Source organism: Polyodon spathula, chromosome 44, assembly GCF_017654505.1.
Source record: "Polyodon spathula isolate WHYD16114869_AA chromosome 44, ASM1765450v1, whole genome shotgun sequence".
Taxonomy (NCBI): domain Eukaryota; kingdom Metazoa; phylum Chordata; class Actinopteri; order Acipenseriformes; family Polyodontidae; genus Polyodon; species Polyodon spathula.
Genome location: NC_054577.1, coordinates 366,276 through 376,425, shown reverse-complemented (window position 1 = coordinate 376,425; position 10,150 = coordinate 366,276). Strand labels below are relative to the sequence as shown.

The 10,150-nt window shown below is 42.4% G+C and overlaps 1 pseudogene; it reads left to right on the top strand.

Moving 5' to 3' along the window:
- The first annotated feature begins 652 nt into the window (after window positions 1-652).
- On the top strand, window positions 653-2,936 carry LOC121305633 (annotated as a pseudogene).
- The last annotated feature ends 7,214 nt before the right edge of the window (window positions 2,937-10,150 follow it).

Sequence of the window (10,150 nt, the reverse complement as noted above, 5' to 3'; positions counted from 1 at the left end):
GCAAAAAGGAGACAAGGAAAGCAAAACAGTGCACTGCTGTTTTCACTTGCACAACCCCACGGCCTAAGCTATACCAGGACTGGTTAAAGGTTTGAGTGTGTGACTGTCCTCTGTCACTGTTCACCTGCACTCATTTTATTGAAGGTCTGCTGGGTCCCAACCTTCTGAGCTTCAGTTTCTGCACTTTCTCCATTGTAGCAAAATTATTAACAAGCAAACATTTTACTGTATTTATGTCTTCTTTTTTGATTAACCTGCTATATTAAAACCTGGCAATATACCAAAAAAAGATTAAAAAACTAAAACACACCAAATGTACTCAAACTATGTACTCAAATTTAAATGTGTATTTATTTAAATTTAAGCTGTCCCTGAATCTAAATCAATCCCAAGCTCAAAGACCAAGAACATGAATAAACAGTATAATTTATATTGACCTAATAAAAGCTCAACAGCAAAACAGCAAAAAAATAGTAATTTACACACCTAGGCTATATTCGGTTCAAATCCCACCTCTGCCACTGACCGACTCACTGTGTGACGCTGAGCAAGTCACTTAACCTCCTTGTGCTCCATCCTGTGGAATAGATGTTAAATCACAAGTTCACCAATTGTGTACCAGACCTTTTTGTCCATTGTAAACATAGCGACTATGAAGTTTGCTGTTGTGTTGTGTTATCCAGGGGGCTCAATGCAAGCTTTCTTTTCTTCAGCTTTGATGAAATTATGGGAGCAGAAGAAAGAGCATGAAAACAGTAAGTCCAGTTAACATTGTCTTTTTTGATTGATCTACACAAGGAGATCTGTTTCCTAATGAAATTCTAGTGTTTTTATATGGAGAGATCCACTTTATAAAATAGTTTTCAGTGTGTGTACACGTACTACATATTGTATTTGTAATTTAGATTTATGTATAAATGTATAACCAGATTTAGGATTCAAGCAGCACTTGGCTGTTTAAAGAATGATTTTTTGTTGTTTGTTTTTGTAAAATGACACCATTCAGTTAATGAAACTGTGAATATTTATTTTGAAAAAATCCAGGGTACAATTTAGCATCTATAACTTTTGGATGTGTGCATTGGTAAATTAAAATGTATTACTAAACTGTTTATAGCAGAACACAGCAGCTGCCCTTTCACCAGGAGTTCTATCTCTAAACTGCCTTGCAGATGGATTCAGGTGCTTCTATACACGTGGCAAGTAGAGTTAGCAAATCCACTGAGCACTTAAACTGACCACATGCCGCACCTGGAGTTTTTGAGCTGGGGGTGTTAACCTCATCTCAGCCAAACGTCAATCAAAAGCACACAATTATTGGCTGGCCCCTATCAATGTTCACAATTCTTTGGAAGTGAAAGTGTTAAAGCTTTGAAAGTGTTAGTTTTGGCTAGTTCCTGAATAAATTACCTTGATCAAGGAAATATTTGTTCAGGAGACTATCTAGAGTGTCTATGATTATTAATCTACTGGATTCTGCTGAGTCAACACCCTGGTTTGAATTGTTCACCTTTAATGTATCACTGTTGAAACACACATAATGAAATTAATAATCCTTGAAATACTCAGATTTGATTCTTGGTGTTAATTGTTTTTTTAAATATATAAAAAGTTACACCTTTAATTTATTAGAGTTGTGACAAATTGAAATGCCCCCACAGTCAGTGTCATATGAAATCAATACTGTGGTACGAGCTATTCCTGGGCAATTACACAAGTGATAAGAATCCAGAATGAAACTTGATTCAAAGTGTTGACACAATGACATGGCCTCTACTCACTCCATGATCTTAGCTAGCCACAAACAAACCAGAATGTGTTTCTAATCCAATCACAATTGTATTTTATTTTTGTTACAGTGTTTGGATCCGAGTTGAAGATTGTGCTGATTGGGAAGACTGGGACTGGGAAGAGTGCAACAGCAAACACCATCCTGGGTGAAAAAGCATTTCTATCCAAGGCAGGTGGGATCAGTAACAACGCTGTGTGAGAAGAAGAAGGGAGAAGTGTCTGGGAGACGGGTGGCTGTGGTTGACACACCTGGCCTGATGGACACAAAGTTCTCCACCGAGCACATTACCAAAGAGATTGTGAAATCTATTCAGCTGTCCTCCCCAGGACCCCACGCTTTCATTCTGGTACTAAAGGTGTACCGATTCACAAAGGAAGAGAAGGAAGCAGTGGAGATCATCAAAGATGTTTTTGGTGCGGGAGCTTCAAAGTTCATGATAGTCCTTTTCACCCATAAAGAAGATCTGGAAAACGAAACTACTGAAGAGTTTATTCAGAGAAGCAGTGAAGAGCTCCAGCAGCTTGTTCAGAAATGTGGAGGTGGGTGTCATGCTTTCAACAATAAAGACATGAGCGATTGCACCCAGGTCACTGAGCTACTGGAGAAAATAGACAGGATGGTGGCAAGAAATGGAGGAAGCTACTACACCAGTGAGATGTACAAGAACGCGGAGGCAGCGATCAGGCAAAAACAAGAGGAGATAATGAAGAAGAAAGAGAAGGAGATATAGAGAGAGCAAGAGGAATTGAAGGCAAAGCTACAGAAAGAACTGGAAGAGCAAAAGAAGAAGATGGAAGAGGAATATGAAAAGAGAGAGGCAGCGAACAGGATAGAGAGAGAAAGGGAGGAGAGGGAGCTGAAGGAGAGAATAAAGTCAGAGGTGAAAGAAGAGAGGAAAAGACTGGAGGAAGAGTTTAAGAGAGAGACAGAGGTCAGGGAAAAGAAACAGCGAGAGGAAAAAGAGAAGCAGGAGAAACAGAAAGAAAAAGAGATTGAGGAAAAGATTAAAAGACAAGAAATACACATTAGAGAGCAAAAAGAGAAAGAAGCCAGACAACAAGCAGAAAATGCAGAGTTAAAGTGGTATAATCCAATCGACCTGGGTAAGAAGGTGGGCCGCTGGGTTTCCAGTTGGTTTAAATAACTGACTTTATTTGTTCTCTGTTTGACAAATAAGACTTAATTAAAATAATGCATATAACCTGACGCTGTATTAGGAGCTTTTACTCAACTCTGTTCAGTGTTGATTTGAATTGTACTATTAAATGCTAAATAAAAGCTTGTAATGCGCCATTTCTCTTTTTCCAACAGCTCACATTTTTTAAATGTAAACAATCCAGTCCTAACATTCCCACATTCAACATAAACAGCAGATTCTGCATGTGTTCAAATAGAAGGTTTTAGGCAATATCTAGCTTATTTCACCCAGTAAATACAATGAAATGAAAGGTATGGATAAATAGCATTAGTTCATTCTATACACATGGCTGAACAAGCTTGTGTGCAGCTTTTCACAGTTGTTTCTATTTTTCTTTAGAAAAAAATACAAACTGGCCACTAGAGGACAATAAAGGCCATAATTTCAGCTTAAATAAAAGCTTAACCACTTGTGGCAGTGGCTTGCAGTGATGCTCAAACAACGAAAAACAACAATGTTACTGGTGAAATTATGGTTATTTTAATTGTAATCTAAAGTCACTTGACAACAGTAAATAATAAATGGAGGACTGGCAATACACAACTATGGGTAGATGTACTAAAGGGTTGCAGCTGTCGCTAAGCAGTGGCAGTAGTTGCAAACCAGCTGTAAGGGTTGAGTGAAATTGAGAGGAACGGTAGTTCCTCGTACAAGTTATAAAAACTTGTCTGAAACTACCGTGAGTCTCTATACAGCTCCAAGAGTTCAGCTGTTTTCACCATGTTGCAGCGGCAAAACTAAATCACTTAGAATTACCATCTGTACCAGTACCAAAAGTCTGAAACTTTCTTACATCAAATGAGAAAAAAAAAAAAACGTAAATACCTCTTATACACAATGAGATCTAAGTCGTCAAACTAAAGTAAAATTGTTATTCTCCTTCCTCGGACGTTTACTTTAAGTGTGTAGCGACTATTCAAACAGAAAAGCGAAATAACTGGACATCTACCAATTATGTAATTCCACATGTTGGTTAACGTTAAAATAAACCAGGGATCGCAAGCGGTTTGATATCCACACCATTTATATTAAACAATGTATTTATGTTTTAAAACAACCCATATCGCAGAAAAAAATAAAAAAAATAATAATAATAATAAAGAATTTCCGTGGTTTGAACTTGCAACTTAGAGCACATGGCCTTAGCCTGCTGCAGACATGGCAGTTGTTGAAATGCATTAATTTTCTAAGCTTACATCCATGCCTGATCAGCTTTTGCTGAAAACAGGTTTCTGCTCCATTCTAGAAATGCTCTATTTCCTGTCTGAAAATTTCTGGTTTCCTGTTTGGCAGATTGTTTCCCCAAGTACTGATCTAGGATCAGTGAGAGAAACAAAAAATGAAAAATACCTTGTCAATAAGTCCTGATAGGGAAGGCAAACTGTACCTAACAGTACCCTAACCCTAACCTTAGCCATAACCTTGTACTATTATATTCTGAAAATTGTTTTCTGTGTTTCCCTCACTGATCCTGGATCAATACTCGGGGGAACAATCTCCCTGTACCGACTGTAGTTCCTCGTTTAACACTAGAACCGCTGGGTTTATGCTACTAACCACCAGCAGTAGTCATTTTGACAGGTACATTTTAAACAGCTTCGATATAAAAATGAAACGCAAACTATCAGATACAACTCAAAATATTTATTGATTGTAGCAGGTGCTACTGATTTTACTATACTTAAGCACAACTGATCTGCACAATAAACAGGTGCGATAGATTTCAAGATCACAAACGTGTTGATTAATTGGTTACGCTTACCTTTTAAAAGCAGTGTGTTCCTTCATTATAGAATAGTACACATTTCCCCCGGTAGCTGTCTGTCCAGCGTTTGGTGAATTAAGGCAGGTCGGTTACATTTCTCGTCTGCTCAGTGTGTGATTATTTTACTTGGAGAATTATTTTTAATTGCGGCTCTATTTTAGTTCCGGTATTTGTAGGGCGGGCCATTAGATGATTTGAAGGTGGACTCGTCTGAGGTGATTCTATTTGTTTAGGGATATATGTAGGTGGGTTTATGTATTTTAGAGATTGCAGCTCACCCGAGGTATTGTGATTTTTAATTGTATAGCGATAAATGCATTTGTGTGTGGAGATGCTGCTAACATTTGTTTTGTTTTCATAGGACAAAGAGCGCCTTCCACTGTTTTTCTTAGATAGTTTTTATACGGTTTCCTACAGTAACTTTACAAACATGTGACTCTTAATGGTTGCATGAGAATCCTGTGAATAGCTTTATGTACTATTTGTCCATAGCTTATATTGAAACTAACCCTTTTGTGGAGTTTTTGTGAGGGCGGTGCCCTGCCGATTGCCTGGACAGTGAGTCAGGGTGTTTTGTGGAGTGTTTGTGAGGGCGGTGCCCTGCCGATTGCCTGGACAGTGAGTCAGGGTGTTTTGTGGAGTGTTTGTGAGGGCGGTGCGCTGCCGATTGCCTGGACAGTGAGTCAGGGTGTTTTGTGGAGTTTTTGTGAGGGCGGTGCCCTGCCGATTGCCTGGACAGTGAGTCAGGGTGTTTTGTGGAGTTTTTGTGAGGGCGGTGCCCTGCCGATTGCCTGGACAGTGAGTCAGGGTGTTTTGTGGAGTGTTTGTGAGGGCGGTGCGCTGCCGATTGCCTGGACAGTGAGTCAGGGTGTTTTGTGGAGTGTTTGTGAGGGCGGTGCCCTGCCGATTGCCTGGACAGTGAGTCAGGGTGTTTTGTGGAGTTTTTGTGAGGGCGGTGCCCTGCCGATTGCCTGGACAGTGAGTCAGGGTGTTTTGTGGAGTTTTTGTGAGGGCGGTGCCCTGCCGATTGCCTGGACAGTGAGTCAGGGTGTTTTGTGGAGTTTTTGTGAGGGCGGTGCGCTGCCGATTGCCTGGACAGTGAGTCAGGGTGTTTTGTGGAGTGTTTGTGAGGGCGGTGCCCTGCCGATTGCCTGGACAGTGAGTCAGGGTGTTTTGTGGAGTTTTTGTGAGGGCGGTGCGCTGCCGATTGCCTGGACAGTGAGTCAGGGTGTTTTGTGGAGTTTTTGTGAGGGCGGTGCGCTGCCGATTGCCTGGACAGTGAGTCAGGGTGTTTTGTGGAGTTTTTGTGAGGGCGGTGCCCTGCCGATTGCCTGGACAGTGAGTCAGGGTGTTTTGTGGAGTTTTTGTGAGGGCGGTGCGCTGCCGATTGCCTGGACAGTGAGTCAGGGTGTTTTGTGGAGTTTTTGTGAGGGCGGTGCCCTGCCGATTGCCTGGACAGTGAGTCAGGGTGTTTTGTGGAGTTTTTGTGAGGGCGGTGCGCTGCCGATTGCCTGGACAGTGAGTCAGGGTGTTTTGTGGAGTTTTTGTGAGGGCGGTGCCCTGCCGATTGCCTGGACAGTGAGTCAGGGTGTTTTGTGGAGTTTTTGTGAGGGCGGTGCGCTGCCGATTGCCTGGACAGTGAGTCAGGGTGTTTTGTGGAGTTTTTGTGAGGGCGGTGCGCTGCCGATTGCCTGGACAGTGAGTCAGGGTGTTTTGTGGAGTTTTTGTGAGGGCGGTGCCCTGCCGATTGCCTGGACAGTGAGTCAGGGTGTTTTGTGGAGTTTTTGTGAGGGCGGTGCCCTGCCGATTGCCTGGACAGTGAGTCAGGGTGTTTTGTGGAGTTTTTGTGAGGGCGGTGCCCTGCCGATTGCCTGGACAGTGAGTCAGGGTGTTTTGTGGAGTTTTTGTGAGGGCGGTGCCCTGCCGATTGCCTGGACAGTGAGTCAGGGTGTTTTGTGGAGTTTTTGTGAGGGCGGTGCGCTGCCGATTGCCTGGACAGTGAGTCAGGGTGTTTTGTGGAGTTTTTGTGAGGGCGGTGCCCTGCCGATTGCCTGGACAGTGAGTCAGGGTGTTTTGTGGAGTTTTTGTGAGGGCGGTGCGCTGCCGATTGCCTGGACAGTGAGTCAGGGTGTTTTGTGGAGTTTTTGTGAGGGCGGTGCGCTGCCGATTGCCTGGACAGTGAGTCAGGGTGTTTTGTGGAGTTTTTGTGAGGGCGGTGCGCTGCCGATTGCCTGGACAGTGAGTCAGGGTGTTTTGTGGAGTTTTTGTGAGGGCGGTGCGCTGCCGATTGCCTGGACAGTGAGTCAGGGTGTTTTGTGGAGTTTTTGTGAGGGCGGTGCCCTGCCGATTGCCTGGACAGTGAGTCAGGGTGTTTTGTGGAGTTTTTGTGAGGGCGGTGCGCTGCCGATTGCCTGGACAGTGAGTCAGGGTGTTTTGTGGAGTTTTTGTGAGGGCGGTGCCCTGCCGATTGCCTGGACAGTGAGTCAGGGTGTTTTGTGGAGTTTTTGTGAGGGCGGTGCCCTGCCGATTGCCTGGACAGTGAGTCAGGGTGTTTTGTGGAGTTTTTGTGAGGGCGGTGCCCTGCCGATTGCCTGGACAGTGAGTCAGGGTGTTTTGTGGAGTGTTTGTGAGGGCGGTGCGCTGCCGATTGCCTGGACAGTGAGTCAGGGTGTTTTGTGGAGTTTTTGTGAGGGCGGTGCGCTGCCGATTGCCTGGACAGTGAGTCAGGGTGTTTTGTGGAGTTTTTGTGAGGGCGGTGCCCTGCCGATTGCCTGGACAGTGAGTCAGGGTGTTTTGTGGAGTTTTTGTGAGGGCGGTGCGCTGCCGATTGCCTGGACAGTGAGTCAGGGTGTTTTGTGGAGTGTTTGTGAGGGCGGTGCGCTGCCGATTGCCTGGACAGTGAGTCAGGGTGTTTTGTGGAGTTTTTGTGAGGGCGGTGCCCTGCCGATTGCCTGGACAGTGAGTCAGGGTGTTTTGTGGAGTTTTTGTGAGGGCGGTGCCCTGCCGATTGCCTGGACAGTGAGTCAGGGTGTTTTGTGGAGTTTTTGTGAGGGCGGTGCCCTGCCGATTGCCTGGACAGTGAGTCAGGGTGTTTTGTGGAGTGTTTGTGAGGGCGGTGCGCTGCCGATTGCCTGGACAGTGAGTCAGGGTGTTTTGTGGAGTTTTTGTGAGGGCGGTGCCCTGCCGATTGCCTGGACAGTGAGTCAGGGTGTTTTGTGGAGTGTTTGTGAGGGCGGTGCGCTGCCGATTGCCTGGACAGTGAGTCAGGGTGTTTTGTGGAGTTTTTGTGAGGGCGGTGCGCTGCCGATTGCCTGGACAGTGAGTCAGGGTGTTTTGTGGAGTGTTTGTGAGGGCGGTGCCCTGCCGATTGCCTGGACAGTGAGTCAGGGTGTTTTGTGGAGTGTTTGTGAGGGCGGTGCGCTGCCGATTGCCTGGACAGTGAGTCAGGGTGTTTTGTGGAGTGTTTGTGAGGGCGGTGCGCTGCCGATTGCCTGGACAGTGATGGAGTCACAGGGTGTTTTGCTTTGGATTTTGGTATTGGGTGGAGCACTGCGCTAAGCAAGTTATATTGTGTTACTTTTGGTTGATTTTATGCACGTTCGATAATTTTGTAATTTTAAATTGATTTTCCTTTTCTTTGTTTGACACTCAGTGTTTCTTTTTGTGTGTGTGTGATTGTTCACATGGTGGCTTTATCGCTCTCCTGGCTTTTGGTGGTTGGCTGCCTTTAACAATCTCTACAATTTAAATACTACTCAATTTGCTACCATTAAATACTATCTATTTGAACCTTTACACTAAACATTATTGCTTTTGCTACTATTAAATACTCCCTATTTGAATAGTGTTTTGTAATTGTTTTTAACTTGTTTGATTCAATTTGGGGTTGTTCCCATTCTATAAATAAATTCTGTTTCAAACTGTAGCGACCCTTGTACTTTCATTCAGGGTTCTTGTGTGGGGATTTTGTTCTTAAATTCTATTCTTAGGAGTTCCCCTCTCCTATATACTAAAAGGGGATGGAGTAGTCCAGTATATCCATAGGGAGGCGATACATTATGAACACCGTAACTAACATTTGCATAGCAGAAACACCGTATTTAAATGAAAAAATAAACAAAACATTTTGAAATTTGCGCATATAATGCATGACGTAAAACAATCAACTAAGAAAATAAACATTTAAAAAGAATATATTGTGTAAACAGATATGTACATACAACGTTATAAAAACAAAGTAATTTATTTACAAAAATAACATAAGGCTTTTTTCACATGAAAACTAATAAAATAAACCTTCGACCCCGGCGAAGGAAGTGTTTGTCCGGGATAACCACTCCAGTGTTCAGCGGCGCTGCCATGACAACCAATGAAATCACCACCACAAGTTAGAACACTTTGAGTCATTTTTTGTAATACAGTATTAACGTTTATTTTTCCACAAAATAACATCAATAAGATTGTCAGCCGAGCTGTTAATCACAACTAATAAACAAAACCTCAAATATCAGTGACTAGATGCAGAGATACAAGCCGTGGCACCAGCAAGAGGCTACAATGAAAGCGCCAGTTAAAGTTTAAATAAATAAACCAACAAATAAAATGACATTATGAAAAAAAAAATCCATGTGCGTATATTTTAATTAAAAAAATCCATGCATCCATAATTCTGACTATATAACTAATCTCGCAGCTAATTCTTCACAAATGAATCATTTGTATATTTCTCGAGTGCTAAGTAATGTGGTGTTACAGTTTCTTGACGTATGAATGGATTTTAGAAATCATCTGTGCTAGTCTGCCCCTCAAACAGTTTTAAAATATAATCTGGGATTTATATGGCAGTTAATATATAAATCTATTTCTAAAATGGGTCGCATTTTGTAATCTAAATACGTTTTGGCAGATCATACCTATTTTTGTTTCATATCGTTATTAATGTATTTGTTTATTTGGTTAAACTGTAAATCAGCCTTACATTTTAGCTTTTTGAAGTTACCACAGCGTGTCTATGTATGAATTATTGACGAGTAATATTGAGATTTGATTACACTAGCAAATGAACTGATAATGTATGGATGTTTATTTTGTGAAAACAATAATAATAATAAAAAAAAATTAGACACTACAACATTTTATAAATAAGTAAATTATACACCAAACTATAGCACATTCGTTTAGTCTTAATATCATAACAAATATACTTATTATAAATACGTACCTTTTATTTGTTGGAAACGGTCTGGAACTGAAGTATTCTTTCATACAGTGCTATCTGAGTATTTAAAATATGGTTATCTTCAAAACTAAAATGTCCGCAACGGTGTGTTGATTAAACGAAGCGCCTCGCGCCGCTCGGAACTTTCGCATTTTTAAATCCTAACGGTCTCTGCTC